The sequence below is a fragment of the Trachypithecus francoisi genome, unplaced genomic scaffold, assembly GCF_009764315.1.
Source record: "Trachypithecus francoisi isolate TF-2019V2 unplaced genomic scaffold, Tfra_2.0 Lachesis_group11, whole genome shotgun sequence".
Classification (NCBI taxonomy): domain Eukaryota; kingdom Metazoa; phylum Chordata; class Mammalia; order Primates; family Cercopithecidae; genus Trachypithecus; species Trachypithecus francoisi.
In genome coordinates this window covers 8,534,797-8,553,038 of record NW_022681456.1, presented here as the reverse complement: position 1 = coordinate 8,553,038, position 18,242 = coordinate 8,534,797, and positions in this window count along the sequence as shown.

The window sequence follows — 18,242 nt, the reverse complement described above, 5'->3', positions numbered from 1 at the left end:
CCCCAAGAATGGGGAGGTGTGGCAGGGCCCCCATAGTGGAGGGCATTGAATGCCAAGCAGAAAACCCCGGACTGAGTTGGGAGGCAGTGGTGAGCCACGCACAAGCTCCACATTGGCTTGTACCCTCTGCTCCAGGGACACAGGCTTCCTACGACCCTCAGATGTGCCTGCTCAGGCCTTGCCTCAAGGCCTTCGTGCCTGCACCTGCTCGGGTCCTGCCTCATGGTCTTTGCACTCGCAGTTCTCGTGGCCTGATATGCTCTTCCCCAGCTCTTGGCTTGGCTCCAGTCTGACAGGATCACCTCCTCAAACAAGGCATCCCCAGCAGCCTTTCTAAAGCGGCCCCACCCTTCTCCTCTCTTCCTCATCATCTCATTTCACTGAGTTCATGTCGCCTCTCACTGCCTGGGATGGCCTTGCCTGTCTGTCTCTGCCCTAACTCCTTTCTGTTATAACCCAGCTCGTACGACAATAGGATGAACAAATGAAGGAGTGAATGAATGATGGAGCTGGGTTTGGGGGTTAATCACAGCAATATGCATGGCAATGTCTGGAGCCTGCAGGATGCCCAAAAGTCCTCCAAAGTCCCTGCCTATTCACACCCGGGGGGCCACTCCCCTGCAGCCCCAGTGTCTGCCTCTGCTGCCTCTGCCCACATTGCAGCTGGGAGGTTCGTGATGGCCCTGTGCCGGGAACTCCCGTTTCTCAGCCCATATAGCAGCAAACCCTGTTGTGCTCGCTGCCAGGAGCAGGCAGGAGCTGCAAGGACCCTTCTAAAGGGGCAGGAGGTGAGGATGGGAGGCAGGCAGGCTCTTAGCTTCCCACTGGAGAACATTTCAGGGAAGCGACTTTTTGCCTGGAATGTCAAGAGCAGCCATTTATCAGAGGCACCAGGGCACTGTGGGTCCTTGTGCACTGTGAGGTGAGGCCCTGGGGCTGCCTGCAACACCAGTCAGACCCCTCGCCAGGCAGGACAGGAGAGAAGCCTGCGGGCTGGCAGGCTTAGCTAGGAAACGCACTGAGAGGAAACTTCAGAGCTGGAGGGATGACACAGAAGTCCCCAGTGGTCAGCAGGTGGCCATGGGAAGGACCCAGGCCTGCAGGAGAAGTGGGATGGGGTGGTCTAAGTCCTTGTAACAGATGGCATTTTCCAGAGACAGCCTCTGCAATCTCTCCCATCCCACAAGATATTCTTCCCACATGACCTTTCCCTCCCACTGCTGGAGGGTGGGGCTTATGTTCTCTCCCTCCTGAATCTGAGCGTGTTCATGACTCACTCATAACTAATAGCATGTGGCAGAAGAGATGCTGCGTGACATCCAAGGCTAGGTCACAGAAGGTGATGCAGGTGCATTTGTGCTATAGCCCTGACATGCTGTGTAAGCATCTGACTGTCCAGGGCCGCCATGTTATGAGGAAGTCTAAGGAACCTGAAAGAAGGCTGTGGGTTGGTGTGGCAGACGGTCCAGATAGGTCCCAGCCCCCAGCCAGCTCCAACTGCCAAACAGGCACTTCCAGAAGGCCCTGGCATCCTGGAACAGAGACAAGACATCTGTGCTGGGCCTTGTGTGATTCTGAGCCGTAGAATCTGTGAGAATAATACGATGGCTGCTGGGCACCCTAACGTTTTGGGGGTTTCCTTACACAGCACAAGTACCCTGGCAACCCATGGCTCTGCCTCTGGCCGGGCGTTCTCACTGGGCTCCCTGCCTTCCTCCACCCACCCAGCCAGCAGGTCAGGCCCTCCCCTGTTTAGAACTCCTCAGTGTCAGCCTGGCTTTACTGCTTTCCCTAGGGGTAGGAAATGAGCCTTTCATCAAATTTCCTAACAAGGCTCTTTGCTGCCCTCTCACCCACCTGGTGAGAGAATTAAATCTCAGAGAGGTTCCAAGAGGCCACCTTCTCTGCCCAAGGTTGAAATGACCAGAGTAGACTTAAGCCTTGTATGGTAAAGGCTTCTGTGGCCTTTCATTGTTGTTGGTCATTGCAGATGACAATCATAGCCACAATGAGCATGCAGCAGCAGCAATGACATAGACCTCCCGCTGTGGCGGCCGCTAGATAAGCACTTCTCAAGCACCTCATCTGCCTACGCTCATGGTCCACACTGATGTGGTTCTTGGAGGCAATCCCTTACCAAGTGTAGGCAAGGGAGTCTGCAATAGTCAGGAAAGGCCTGGTTATACTGTGGTAACAAACAACCTCGTGATTTCAACAGCTCAACATACAGAGGTTTCTTGTCACTCACACTGCATGTCCATTGTAGGTGGGCCTGGGCTCTGCTCCATGTTGTCCTCACAGCAGGACCCAGCCACCTGCTGGAACATCACTGGCCACTGTGACAGAAGGAAAGAGAGCTCTGGAAAGTCTTGCACTGGCCAGTGTGTGCCCAGCCTGGATCCATCACTTCCACTCACACTCATGCAGTCCCCCCTACCCACCAAGGGTGGGGAAGTGCCCAGAAAAGGAGGACTGGAACACCGATGAACAGCCCCGTGATGGTTTGCCAAGGCACAGTGGCTGCTACCTGGCTCCGGCATCCGCAAGGCCTCAACCAGCTGTTCCTCCCTCCCCACCCCTACACCCCGCCCAGCTCTGCCATTTCCCCCTGGGGCACTAGGAAGGAGGGGCACTCGCCTTCACAGAACCCACCTGTGGTAGGCAGACTAACAGCCCCCCAAAAATGTCCATATCCCACTCCCCAGCACCTCAGAACATGTTACCATCCACAGTGCAGTGCATTGCCAGGGCCATCGTGACAAAGCACCACAGACAGGGGTTGGGGTTAGAGCAGGTGGGGAATGCTAAACAACTGAAATGCCTTCTGAGTCTAGAAGTCTAAGATCAAGGTGTCAGCAGGGTTGGTTCACTCCGAGGCCTCTCTCCTTGGCTTGCAGATGGCCGTCTTCTCCGTGTCTTCACACGGACTTTTCTGGGTATGCCTATGCCCTAATCTCCTCTTCTCATAAGGACACCAAAGCAGGGCATGATGGCACAGGCCTGTAACCCCAGCACTTTGGGAGGCTGAAGTGGGAAGATCACTTGAGCCCAAAAGTTCAAGACTAGCCTGGATAACATAGCAAGATCCCATCTCTTTAAAATGTTTTTTAAAAAATTAGTTGTGGTAGTTTGTGCTTGTAGTCCCCAGCTCTTCAGGAGACTGAGGTAGGAGGATTGCTTGAATCCAGGGGTTCAAGGCTGCGGTGAGCTGTGGTGGTGCCACTGCACTCCAGGTTGGCCATGGAGTGAGACCCTGACTCAAAAAAAAAAAAAAAAAAAAAAAGGACACCAGGACTATTGGAGTAGGGCTCAACTTAACAAACCCATGTTAACGTAATCACCTCTTTAGAGACTTGGTCCTTGAATACAGTCCCATTGTGAGATACTGGGGTGTGAGAGCTTTAGGATGTGAGTTTGGAGTGGGAGACACGATTCAACACACGGTAAAGGGGCTCATGGTGAAGGGGCTCCTGCAGATGGGATGAAGTTATGGATTTTGCCACGGGGAGATTATCTTGGATGACCGAGGGGCCCAATATCATCGCAAAGATCCTTATAGGAGGGAGGCAGGAGGGTCAGAATAGGAGAAGGTGGAAGAGAAGAAGAGAGAGTGGAAACAGAAGTCAGGGCGATTCGGCCACCAGCCAAGGAGTGTGGCAGCCTCTAGAAGTTGCAAGAGGAAAGGGAATGGAGCCTCCTCTGGACCCTCCAGAAGGAACCAGCCCTGCCAGTGCCCTGACTTCAGCTCCATAAGATCCACTGGGAACTTCTGCCCTCCAGAACGGGGAGATAACAATTTTGTGTTGCTTTAAGCCTCTATGTTTGTGGTGATTTGTTCCAGCAGCAATAGGAAACTGACACATCCAAATGCCTGCCTTTGCAGGAAGCTTCCGAACCCACTCTCGCCTTGGTTGGCAAACTTCTGCCCTCCACGCTCCTCCTCCTCTGGGCTGGGTGGGGACAACTCCTTCACTGGGGTCAGGTTGCCCCAAAGCCTGTCTCCTGGACTTGCAGGCTTCTCCCTTCAACCTCAGCACCGCAAGGGCCAGAGGCCACCACGTCCTCCCTGCAGTGGGGAAGAGCCAGCCTGCAGGGTGGATCCTAAATACAATAGGTCTGTGACCACACATGGCCCCACCCCGGGGGCCCAGGCCCTGCTGACCTTCCCACCCCGGGTCACACCCAGCTGCTTCCTCAAAGCCACAGGCCCTTCCTCCAGCCCAGCCTTTGCCCTGGCCCTTTCCTCTTCTGCTCCTGGTGCGCCTGACTCATCCAGCCAGTTCCAGCTCAGAAATCTCCTGGGGGAGCCTGGTCCAGCCCCGTTCCATTCACCCCGCCCTGCCGGCTCCATTTCATTTCATGCACTCAGTAGACAGGCACCGGCTCTCCTCTGTTCTCCTCTGAAAGGCACAGGCACAGTCCTCACCTCAGGACCTCCGGAAGCTGACAATCGGTCAGCGGGAGCCGGGTAGGGGATTGCGGCGGGGACCCTATGACATGTTTTAACGAAGTGTAGACATTTTAAATATACAATTCTAGACTTTTAAAAAAATCTTATGTACATACGTTTTTAGAGACAGGGTCTCACGCTGTGGCCCAGGTTGGAGTGCAGTGACACCTTCGTAACTCACTGCAGCCTCGAACGCTTGAGCTAAAGCAATCCTCCCGCCTCAGTCTCCCAGCCTCCCAAGCAGCTGGCACTGCAGATGTGCACCACCATACTCAGCTAATTAAAAAAAAATTTTTTTAGAGATGGGGTCTTGCTGTGTTGCCTAGGCTGGTCTCAAACTTTTGGGCTAACACAATCCTCCCACCTCAGGCTCCCAAGGCATTGAAATCACAGGCATGAGCCACCGCACCCAGCCGTGGGACTTCTGATGAACCTGTATCATGCAGCCATCACACCCATCAACACAGAGGACTTTTCCCTCATCCCAAAGCTCCTTTCCCAGCCAATCGCTCCCACCCCCACCCTCGATCAGCCTGAAATGTGAGGGGAGCTTTATCTTTTCAGGAGTTTGCTCTTGATGGAAACCTGCGCTGAGAACCCTCTAGGCCTGGCTTCCTTCCCTTTGCACAGGGCTCAGCAAAATACAGGTCCCCGGGGCCAGATCTGGCCTGCTTCCTGGTTTGGAGGACCTGCAGGCCAAGAATGGTTTTTACTTTTGTTTGTTATGTTTTAAAAAGTAAGGAATAGACTTTTTAAAATACAGTTTTTTGTTTACAGAAAAATTGAGTAGACAGTATAGAGAATTCCACATGCACACACACTCAGTTTCCCACCCTGGTACACAGTTTCCCCTGTTATTCATATCTTGCATTTGTGTGGTACACTTGTTATGATTAATGAATCAACATTGATACAGTACTAGGAACTGTAGTCCCTAGTTTACACTGGGGGTCACTCTTGGAGTTGTAGAGTTTTATAGGTTTTAAGAAATGTACCGACCAGGCGCAGTGGCTCATGCCTATAATCCCAGCACTTTGGGAGGCTGAGGCGGGCAGATCACGTGGTCAGGAGTTCGAGACCAGCCTGACCAACATAGTGAAACCCCGTCTTTACTAAAAATACAAAACTTAGCTGGGTGTGGTGGCGGGCGCCTGTAATTCCAGCTACTTGGGAGGCTGAGGCAAGAGAATTGCTTGAACCCAGGAGGCAGAGGTTGCAATGAGCTGAGACCTCGCCACTGTATTCTAGCCTGGGTGACAGAGCAAGAGTCTGTCTCAAAAAAAAAAAAAAGAAAAATAAATGTACATGACATAGTCACCATTGTAGTATCATGCAGAGATTCACTGCCCTAAAAGCCCTCTGGGCTCCATCTTTTCATCCCTCTCTCCCTCTCCCCAGTCCCCTGGCAGCCACTGATCTTTCTCCTGTCTCTATAGTTTTGCCTTTTCCAGAATGTCATATAGTTGGAATCATAGCATGCAGCCTTTCGGAATGGCCTCTTTCACTTAGTAATATGCATTTAAGTTTCTTCCATGTCTTCTGGGGGCTTGAGAGCTCACATCTGTTTATCACTGAGTAATAGTCCACAGTCTGGATGTGCCACAGTTTGTTCATTCAGTCATCTTTTTTTTAAAAAAATGTATTTATGTATTTCTTTTTGAGATGGAGTCTCGCTCTGTCACCCAGGCTGGAGTGCAGTGGCACCATCTCGGCTCACTTCAACCTCCGCCTCTTGGGTTCAAGCAATTCTTCTGCCTCAGCCTCCAAGTAGCTGGGATTACAAATGCGTACCACCACTCCCAGTTAATTTTTGTATTTTTAGTAGAGGCGGGGTTTCACCATGTTGCCCAGGCTGGTCTCAAACTCCTGGCCTGAAGGGATCCACCTGCCTCGGCCTCCCAAAGTGCTGGGATTACAGGCATGAGCCGCTGGGCTCCAACCCTATTCACCTGTTGAAGAGCATCTTGTGGTTTCCAGTTTCCAGCGATTATGACCATAGCTGCTATGAACATTCATGTGCAGGTTTTTGCATGGCCATGCGTTTTCAAATCACTTGGGTAAATACCTAGAAGCGTGATTGCTGGATAGTACACGAAGACCATGGCTAGCTTTCTAAGAAACCAGCGAACTGTCTTCTACAGTTGTTTAAACATTCTACATTCCCAGCAGCAGTGAAGGAGCGTTCCTGGGCTTTTGCATTTTATAGTGGTTGAAAAAAACAAAAGAAGAATATTTCCTGACACATACAAATGATATGAGATTTAACTTCTAGTGTCCATAAATAGAGTTTTGTTTGTTTGTTTTGAGACAGAATCTCACTTTGGCACCCAAGCTGGAGTGCAGTGGTGTGAACATTGGCTCACTGCAGCCTCGACCTCCTGGGCTCAAGCAATCCTACCTCAGCCTCCTGAATAGCTGGAACTATAGGCACATGCCAACATGCCTGGCTAATTTTGTATTTTTTTGTAGAGACAGGGTCTCTATGTTACCCAGGCTGGTCTCAAATTCCTGGGCTCAAGCGACCTTTCCACCTTGGCTTCCCAAAGTGCTGGGATTATAGGCGTAAGTTGCTGCCCCCAGCCATAAATAAAGTTTTATTAGGACACAGCCATGCTCATTCATCTGTATATTGGGTATGGCTGCTTTCATGCTACATAGGTAGAGTTGAGAGGCTAAAAAAGAGACTGGAGGCCTGCAAAGCCAAAGATGTTTGACTCAGCCCTTTGTTTTTGGGGGGCTCTGTTTGTTTGTGACAGAGTCTCACTCTGTCACCCAGGCTGGGGTGCAGTGGCACAATTTTGGCTCACTATAACCTCCACCTCCCAGGTTCAAGTAATTCTGTTGCCTCAGCCTCCCAAGTAGCTGGTATTACAGGCGCCTGCCACTATGCCTGGCTAATTTTTGTATTTTTAGTAGAGACAGGGTTTCACCATGTTAGCCAGGCTGGTCTTGAACTCCTGAACTCCAGTGATCCACCCGCCTCGACCTCTGAAAGTGTTGGGATTACAGGCATGAGCCACTGCACCCCGGGCTGACCCAGCCCTTTGGATAGAAGAGCTGTGCCAGCCCCTGCCTCAGCATGGTGGTTCTGGGAGTCATCCACGGCGCTGTGTGTATCAACAGGTTATCCCTTTCTAGTGCTGAGTGGGACTCCATGGCATGGCTACACAACCGTTTATCTGTTCAGCTGACGGACATTTGGGCTGTTCCCAGTTTTTAGTTATTATGAATAAAGCTGCTAGGAGCGTTTGTCTGCTGGAATATGTAGGGCACATGCCTTTGCTTCTCTTGGGTGAATACCTAGGAGTGGAATTGCTAGGTCAGGACGCGCCACGTTGCACTTTGTGTCATATTATCATGTCTCGAGGATACTATTTCTAACCAGTGCCCTTTTATCCCAGGAATTATTTGCCCCCTTCCCCGTGCCTTCTGCCAAACTAGACTGTGTGCCATCCATTGCCCAAGGGAGGAAAAGTAGGAAAGAAAAGCATAACAAATGTTACTCAGTTTCAGAAGCCAGCACTTTCGAATTCCAAGAATCTGGGCTTTTGAGCTGCAAAACCTCAGCCAGGAAGAGTTCCAGATATCAATTTTATGGCAAAAACAATAGATTTGGGGGTGGGGGGAAGGGATATGTGTAACGATGAAGGAGCCAGACTGCAAACCCAGGAGGAGATGATGGCTTTCCTGGGTTGGGTGAGAGAAGCAGGCTGTGGGCAGAGACCACTCGCCTCCATCAGAACCTGCTCTCCTTTCCTTTGGGAAAACAGCAAGACAGAGTTTCCCAGCCTCCTGTGCCATTAGCAGTGGCCATGGGACCAAGCTCTGGGCAATGGAAATTGAGTGAAGTGACGTGGGCCCCTTGCAGGCCTGACCCTCCAAGCGTCCCCTGTGTGCTCCTGGGTCCCTTCCTTTTCCGCCAAGTGGTAGCTGTTGCAGCATTGAAGCTCTGGGGCATGGTGGGACCCCAGGATAGCAGGAACCCTCCTCTACCCAAACGTCCACGCTGACCATCAACTGTTATACAGGGAAGAGACTCTGCTGTGTTAAGCCACTAGAGTGAGCCTCTGTACATCAAGGTACTGAACCTAAATCTCACTGGGTCAGATGGGAAACGTTGAGAGGGTGTAGCCACGTTTCGCTTCCAGCAATTATAGCTCTGTGGGAATGTGAGAGGCATGTGAACCAGAGCAACTCCATCTTGAACAGGGGCCGGGTAAAATGAGGCCGAGACCTACTGGGCTGCATTCCCAGACAGTGAAGGCCTTCCAAGTCACAGGATGAGACAGGAGGTCAGGACAAGATACAGGTCATAAAGACCTTGCTGCTAAAACAGCTTGCAGTAAAGAAGTCAGCAGAAACCCACCAAAAGCAAGATGACCACGAGAGTGACCTCTGGTCATCCTCACTGCTACACTCCCATCAGTGCCCTGACAGTTTACAAACGCTATGGCCAGTTACAAACGTCAGGAGGTCACCCTGTATGGTCTAAAAAGGGGAGACATGAATAATCCACACCTTGTTTAGCATATCATCAAGAAATAACCATAAAAATGGGCAATCAGCAGCCCTCAGGGTGCTCTGTCTATGGAGTAGTCATCCTTTTATTCCTCTACTTGCCCAATAAACTTGCATTTGCTTTGAACTGTGGACTCACCCTGAATGCTTTCTTGCACAAGATCCAAGAACCCTCTCTTGGGGTCTGAACTGGGACCCCTTTCCTGTAACAGGAATATGGACCAATGTGGCCCGAAACCCTGAGTTTCCCAGAAAAGCTGGAAGTTTAGATGCAAAACATCCTCCTTGTTAAATGGTGACAACTCAGTCAAATGGTATAAAATAGGCCAGGCGCGGTGACTCATGCCTGTAATCCCAGCACTTTGGGAGGCCAAGGTGGGAGGATCATTTGAGGTCAGGAGTTCGAGACCAGCATGGCCAACATGGTGAAACCCCATCTCTACTAAAATTACAAAAATTAGCTGGGTGTGGTGGCGCATAACTGTAATCCCGGCTACTTGGGAGGCTGAGGCAGGAGAATCACTTGAACCGGGGATGCGGAAGTTGCAGTGAGCCAAGATTGCACCACTGCACTCCAGCCTAGGTGACAGAGAAAGACTCTGTCTCAAAAAAAAATAAAATAAAAGGGACAGAGGTGATGAGCAGTCTCGGCTGTGGGCGCCCCTCTGCCATGCGAACCCCCACACCACCCTGGGTTGGTGGACAGGGCTGCGGGGCCCTTTTGTTCTCACCCAGTCTCTCTGTACTGTGCAAACCTCCCTCTCCTGGAGCTAAGGGGCTCTGCTGGGCAGCCCGGAAGCCTCTAGGCCTTTCCAGAGATTTACTGGGAAAAACTTTCCCTTGCTATTGCTCAGAAACATTAAACTCCCAGCCGCTCGCTAATTACTGTGCCCTTGAGCAAAAATGTTAATCTAAAAAACATAAAATTATAATGACTTACTTGACATAATTGGAACAAACAAGATGAGCAGGCAGGCAGCAAGCAGCAGGGGCGCTGGCATCAGCACCCCACCACCTTGCTGGCCTGGGGGCAGGGAACCCACCTGGGTGGGAGGGGCAGGGCCTCCCACCAGCGGGTGAGACTCATGGCCTTGCCAGGGGGCTGAGCGGTTCAGTTGGGTCTGCTCTGGCTTTGACTGAAGACTCATCCTAGATCTTGGCATGGGGACAGCAGCCTGGGTGGGAATCCTGCCTCTTATTGTGGGTCCCCAGGACACTGATTTCCCTCTCTGTTTGCCCATTCCCTCATCCATGAAATGGGGCTAACAGTGTGTCCAGCACCTAGAGTTCTCCACGTCATCTGCTTGTAAATGCTGAGCTTAACACACAGCAAGCGCTCAGCAAACAATACTGCTGTGAGTGAAGCGAATCTCCTCCAGGCCCATCTGAGGTGAGAGGAGAGGCTGGGGAGAGGGAGGACACCTTTCCAGCACACCCTGGTCCTTCCTCCCCCTCCTCTCCTTGCACAGGTCTGTCCCATGCCCAGCTTTAGCCGTTAGGCCCTTATTTGAGGGGAGGCTCCCACACTCCTGCCTGCCTGGCTGACTGAGCAACCAGTGAGTTGGATTCCAGAGATCCTGGAGCCCGCGAGGAGGAGGAGGAGGAGGAGGAGGACACAGAGGCTGGGGATCACATGATAAAAGATGCCCAAGAGACTTCATGAATGAACAGCCCACCCTTTCTTGTCTCAGTTGATAAGATGGTGGGTGAGTGGGGCCAGCTCAGGGCTCATGCATTCATCCCCAGAACCCATGCCCATACCCCGAGAGCTCACACAGCCACACCCAGACCTGTGTGCTTAGGCACACATCCCGGAGCCCATGTGCACACTTCTAGAGCTCTCTCACACACACACACATCAGTGTGCTCAGGCACACACCCACACCTGTGCACACACCCCGGAGCCCATGTGCACACTTCTAGAGCTCTCTCACACACACACATCAGTGTGCTCATGCACACACCCACACCTGTGCACACACCCCGGAGCCCATGTGCACACTTCTAGAGCTCTCTCACACACACACATCAGTGTGCTCATGCACACACCCACACCTGTGCACACACCCCGGAGCCCATGTGCACACTTCTAGAGCTCTCTCACACACACACACATCAGTGTGCTCATGCACACACCCATACCTGTGCACACACCCCGGAGCCCATGTGCACACTTCTAGAGCTCTCTCACACACACACATCAGTGTGCTCATGCACACACCATACCTGTGCACACACCCCGGAGCCCATGTGCACACTTCTAGAGCTCTCTCACACACACACATCAGTGTGCTCATGCACACACCCACACCTGTGCACACACCCCGGAGCCCATGTGCACACTTCTAGAGCTCTCACACACACACATCAGTGTGCTCATGCACACACCCATACCTGTGCACACACCCCGGAGCCCATGTGCACACTTCTAGAGCTCTCACACACACACATCAGTGTGCTCATGCACACACCCACACCTGTGCACACACCCCGGAGCCCATGTGCACACTTCTAGAGCTCTCTCTCACACACACACATCAGTGTGCTCATGCACACACCCACACCTGTGCACACACCCCCAGAGCTCACACTCACCCACCCAGACCTGTACATACCCCCAGAGCCCAAGCACACATCCCAGATCTCACACACACACCCCAGAGCCCACACACACCCTCCAGAGTCCATGCACACACTCCAGAGCCCACACACACACCCCAGAGTCCACACACACACCCGAGAGTCCACACACACACTCCAGAGCCCACACACACACCCCAGAGCCCCCACACACACCCCAGAGCCCACACACACCCTCCAGAATCCATGCACACACTCCAGAGCCCACATACACACCCCAGAGTCCACACACACCCCCCAGAGTCCACACACACACTCCAGAGCCCACACACACACCCCAGAGCCCCCACTCACACCCCAGAGCCCACACACACCCTCCAGAGTCCATGCACACACCCCAGAGTCCATGCACACACTCCAGAGCCCACACACACACCCCAGAGTCCACACACCCCAGAGTCCACACACACACTCCAGAGCCCACACACACACCCCAGAGTCCACACACACTCCAGAGCCCCCACACACACCCCAGAGTCCATGCACACACCCCAGAGTCCATGCACACACCCCAGAGTCCATGCACACACTCCAGAGCCCACACACACACTCCAGAGCCCACACACACACTCCAGAGCCCATGCACACACACCATAGCTCACACAGACCCCAGAGCCCAAGTACACACCTCAGAACCTCTTGTGGCCGCCCTTTGCCTGGAGCTCTCTGATTGGATAGTTATAACTGTTAGTATGCTTTGGGCTGCAAGTAACAGAAAACTTAACTCAAAAATGGCTTTAACCAGGGGTCAACAAACTGCTGCTTATGGTCTAGCTCCTTGTTTTTGTTAATGAGGGTTTATAGGAACACAGTTTCTGTAGAACCCATCCATTTCCATTGCTGATGGCTGCTTTCACGCCACAACGGCAAGTTGAGTCATTGCAATAGAGACCATGTGATCTGGAAAGCCTAAAATATTTAATGTCTGCCCTTTGCAGAAAATTTTCATCAACCTCTGGCTTAGCAATAAGGAAGACGTATTACTTCATATGATGAATGCTCAGAATGAAGGTGGCATATTAGTTATCTCTGACTACACAACAAATCACCCACAAACTTGGAGGATTAAAGCAACAAGAATCATTCCCTACGTCACGGTTTCTGGGGGTAAGATCTCGGGAGTGGCTCCACAGGGCGGTTTGAGCTCTGGGTCTCTTGGAGGGTGCAGTCAGAGGGGCTGGTGGCTGGCAGTGTCAATCTAGCTGCCATCTTCATTTATAGTCTGACACCTGGGCTGGGCAGACTCAAACAGCTGGTCCTCCCCGGGCGTCGCTTTCCTGCTTGTGTGTTCATTTCAGCATGGTGGCTTCAGGAAAGTCAGACATCTTTATTGCAGTTCATGGGGGTCCCCTGAGCGTGTCCCAAGATAGATCCAAGGAGAGGCCATATCACTTTTTTTTTTTGAGACGGAGTCTCACTCACTCTGTCACCCAGGCTGGAGAGCAAGTGGTGCCACCTCGGCTCACTGCAACCTCCACCTCCCAGGCTCAAGCAATTCTCTTGCTTCAGCCTCTCGGGTAGCTGGGATAACGGGTGCGTGCCACCACACACCTGGCTAATTTTTGTATTTTTAGTAGAGACAAAGTTTCACTCTGTTGGCCAGGCTGGTCTCAAACTCCTGACCTCAAGTGATCTGCCCGCCTCGGTCTCCCAAAGTGCTGGGATTACAGGCGTGAGCCACCATGCCAGGCCATATCACTTTTAATGACTAAGCCTCAGAACTCATGCAGCCACTTCCACTACACCCAGTGGCTGAGGTTATCACAAAAGTCCATCCAGGTTCAAGAGGAGGAGACCAAGACCCAGCTTTTGAGTGCTTCAACCTCACCAAGAATCCAGGATCCTTTCACCTTTCTGCTCTGCTGACTTTGCTCTGTGCCCCGTGGTTACAAAATGGCTGTTGCAGATTCAACATTTTAGGCAGACACAGCAGCGTCCAGTGGAAGAGAGAACTGCCATGATCTCTCATTTGTCTCCAGTATTTTTACTGAAATACAAAATACAGGCTGGGTGCGGTGGCTCACACCTGTAATCCCAGCACTTTGGGAGGCCAAGGCGGATGGATCACTGGAGTTCAGGAGTTCAAGACCAGCCTGGCCAACATGGTGAAACCCCATCTCTACTAAAAATACAAAAATTAGCCGGATATGGTGGCACATGCCTGTAGTCATAGCTACTCGGCAGGTGGAGGCAGGAGAATCACTTGAACCAGGGAGGCAGAGGTTGCAATGAGATGAGATCAAGCCACTGCACCACAACCTGGGCAACAGAGTGAGACTCCATCTCAAAAAAAAAAAAAAGTGCATAGATCATAAGTGCACAGAGCAATGCATTTCCAAAGGTAAGCACGTCCGTGTAGCCAACTCCCAGATGAACACGGCCAGAAAAGAAGCACCCAGAAACCCCTCTGCTCCCCCTCAGCCACTACCTTTGCCACGATGGCCGAATCTTGGCTGTCTGTGCTTTTGATAGAAATGGAATCCTACACACGTGTGCTTGTGTGCCTAGCTTTTCTTGCTGATGTGCCTACCTGCTTTTCTTGCCCTCGCTACATTATGAACTTCCTCATACAAACACTATGCAGTTGAGTACAGCTGCAGTTAGCTCTTTTTCATTGCCATATAACGTTTCATTGTGAGATAGCATGATTTATTTTACCATTCTCCTGTTGATAGACATCTGGGTTGTTTGGCAATTATGATGAAGGCTGCAGTTAACGTCCTCCTCGTGGGTGTCTTGTTTTAGATGTATACACGCACTGACTGTATCACAAGGAATGAAATTGCAGGGTCAAAGAGTAGACAAAGTTCAGATGTAGTAGGAACTTCCTGTTTCCAAAGTGGCTGACAATGTCCCTGGCTCCAAGCTTGGAAGCCCAGCCCCCCATACTGGGACACTCACACTGTGCACAGTCTCCTGCCCCAGGGTCAGAACCACCCCCACCTGTTGCTTTCTGCCTTCTGTGGCCCTGAGATGGTACTTCCAAGATGGGCTGTCAATACCACACCTTGTCACCTCCCAAGACAACAGGGCTGTCAATGACATCTCAACAACGGAATTTCTTTCTTTCTTTTATTTTATTTTATTTTTTGAGATGGAGTCTGGCTCTGTCACCCAGGCTGGAGTGCAGTGGCGCGATCTCGGCTCACTGCAAGCTCCGCCTCCTGGGTTTACGCCATTCTCCTGCCTCAGCCTCCCGAGTAGCTGGGACTACAGGCGCCCGCCATCTCGCCCGGCTAATTTTTTGTATTTTTTTAGTAGAGACGGGGTTTCACCGTGTTAGCCAGGATGGTCTCAATCTCCTGACCTTGTGATTCACCCGTCTCGGCCTCCCAAAGTGCTGGGATTACAGGCTTGAGCCACCGTGCCCAGCCTAAACAACGGAATTTCTAACTTGCAGGTTTTAAAAGGGGGTTAGCTTTTAGGACCATAAAAATGTGCTTATTGCAAAATATTGGAAAAACATACAAGTTTAAAGAAAGAAATAAAAATAAAGATCTGTCCCCTCATTCTGGTCCAACAACCTCCATATGTAACCCACCCATGGTGTTCACCTTGCCCACTGCCTAGACAGAGCCAGTTCATCAAGACAGGGGAATTGCAATAGAGAAAGAATAATCCACATAGAGCTGGCTTTGCAGGAGACGGGAGTTTTACTATTACTCAAATCAGTCTCCCCGAGCATTCAGGGAGCAGAGCTTTTAAGGATAACTTGGTGGGTGGCGAGAAGCCAGTAAGCTAGGAGTGTTTATTGGTCATAGATGAAATCACAGTGAGCCAGGAGTGCTGATTGGTCAGGGATGAAATCGTGGGGCGTTGAAGCTGTCTTCTTGAGTTGAGTCAGTCCCTGGGTGGGGGCCACAAGATCAGACCAGCCAATTTATCAATCTGGGTGGTACCAGCTGAGCCATCAAGTGCAGGATCTGCAAAATATCTCAAGCACTGATCTTTGGAGCAGTTTATGGAGGGTCAGAATCAGCTGTGTGACTCCTAAACCGTAATTTTTAATCCTGTGGCTAATGTTAGTCCTATAAAGGCAATCTAGTCCCCAGGCAAGGAGGAGGTCTGTTTTGGGAAAGGGCTGTTACCGTCTTTGTTTAAACTATAAAATAAGTTTCTCCCAAAGTTAGTTCAGCCTAAGCCCAAGAACGAACAAGGACAGCTTGGAGGTTAGAAACAAGATGGAGTTGGTTCAGTTAGATCTCTTTCACTGTCTCAGTCATAATTCCACAAAGGCGGTTTCACACTGACATTTTAGTGCATTTTCTTCCCATCTTTTTTCTCCTCACATATAGACACACGATTGCAGCTTTTTTTTTTTTTTTTTTTTTTTTTTTTAGGCAGAGTCTCACTCTGTCGCCCGGGCTGGAGTACTGTGGCCGGATCTCAGCTCACTGCAAGCTCCGCCTCCCGGGTTCACGCCATTCTCCTCCCTCAGCCTCCTGAGTAGCTGGGAGTACAGGCGCCCGCCACCTCGCCCGGCTAGTTTTTTGTATTTTTTAGTAGAGACGGGGTTTCACCGTGTTAGCCAGGATGGTCTCAATCTTCTGACCTCGTGATCCGCCCATCTTGGCCTCCCAAAGTGCTGGGATTACAGGCTTGAGCCACCGCGCCCGGCCTGCAGCTAACTTTTATAACATATTATATTCCAGGCACTACTTTTTTTAGCCCATTTAATTTATATCAACTTATTTATTTTTTCATAACACTCCATTCAAATGACTACTACTATTACTATTATTATGAATTTTTTTTGAGACAAGGTCTTGCTATTACCCAGGCTGGAGTGCAGTGGTATGATCTTGGCTCACTGCAACCTCCACCTCCCAGGTTCAAGCAAATCTCAGCCTCCCTAGTAGCTGGGATTACGGGTGCCCACCACCATGCCTGGCTAATTTTTGTATTTTTACTAGAGACGGGGTTTCACTTTGTTGGCCAGATTGGTCTGGAACTCCTGACCTCAAGTGATATGCCCACCTCAGCCTCCCAAAGTGCTGTGATTACAGATGTGAGCCACCGTGCCTGGCCCAAATGGCTACTATTGTTATCCTTACTTTATAGATGAGGAAAAAGAGGCTCAGAGAGGTGAGGTGACTTGCCTAAGGTCACACAGCTCTAGAATAACGATTTTGCTTTTAACAACTGCACGGTATGTCTCTCCAGTCTTGTTCTTATTCACCTGGAATCAGGAAGATGGAGAACAGCATTGATCATGGGTTTGGGAGTCACAGCTTTGGAGCCTTGGAGGCGCCCAGCTTCCCAGATCCCTAGGCTCAGGCTCCAAGAGCGCTTCCTGCTCTCTGTTCACGTGTCTGACTCTGGGGGGCCTAGCCCCAGGACACTGATCATGGGGAACCACCTCACCTCCTCGCCACCCCCACCCCTGTCCCAGCGCCCCAGCAGAAAGGAGTCAGGTTGGGCATTTACCTGTCCACAGCCAGGTGCCTTCCAACTCAGCCGCTGAAGATAAAAATCTATTAGCTGCCAAGAGGATTGCTGGGAAAAGCCAAGCCATGATTCATAGGGTAATAAATAGAAAGACAGTCCCGGCCCCGGGGCTGCGTCTTCCTTGCACGCTGATCCTGCATCTGTGGCACTTCCCAGCCACCCCAGGGGCACGCTGGCACCTGAGGTAGGCTGTGGTAGGCTCACTCTTGTGCTCCAAGAGCTGGCCTCCCGGAAACCACGGGGGAGTCTCCCGTGCATCTACAGGAGACCTGCCCCGCCCAGCGCCCACGCTCCTTCACTCCCAGGTCAGCATCCCGGGGCCTCTGTGTCCTTGTCTGGACAGTGGGTGTAAAGAAGCCACATTTCATCACGACAAAGCCACCACTGATGTCAGCTGCACCATGTTTTGTCCTGTTATGGTCTGAATGTCTGTGTCCCCAACATATGTTGAAATCCCAACTCCTAAGTTGATGGGTTAAGGAGATGGCGCCTTTGTGGGGGTGATTCAGTCATGAGGGTGAGCCTTCATGAGTGGGATTAGTGCCCTTATAACAGAGGCCCTCACAAGCCCCCCGTCCCTTCCACCGCGTGAGGACACAGTGGGAAGATGGCCATCCATAAGCCAGAAAATGAGCCCTTCCCAGACACCCAATCTGCCTTGACCTCAGACTTCCCAGCCTCCAAAACTGCGACAAATAAGTTTCTACTGTTCATAAGCCACTCAGTCTATGGTATTTTGTTGTAGTGACCTGCAGGACGTCCCTAGGAGTTGGTGCTGCCAACTGGTGTTTAAAAGAATTAAGACAAAAGTGAAGGATGGGGAAGAGCCAGCCAAGCAGACATCTGGGGGAAAGGCGTGCCAGGCCGGGGGGACAGCAAGGGCAAAGTCCTGCGGCAGAAACAAGTCAGTGTGTCCAAAGCACAGAGGGAAAGCTGTTGGGAATGGAGCAGAGGGGATAGAAGAGAGGTCAGTGAGAAGATGGAGGGGTGGGTGGGGCCTTGAAAGTCATGGTAATGCGTGCAGATTTCTTCTAGAAGCAACAAGAGCCTCTGGAAATTGAAGGCAAGGCTGCACATTGTCTCATAGATGATGGCCGGTGTCGCTTGGGCTGTCCTCTGGGGATCTGACTGCAGGAGGCAAGGACAGCACCAACTCCTAGGGGCATCCTGGAGGTCACTGGCATCA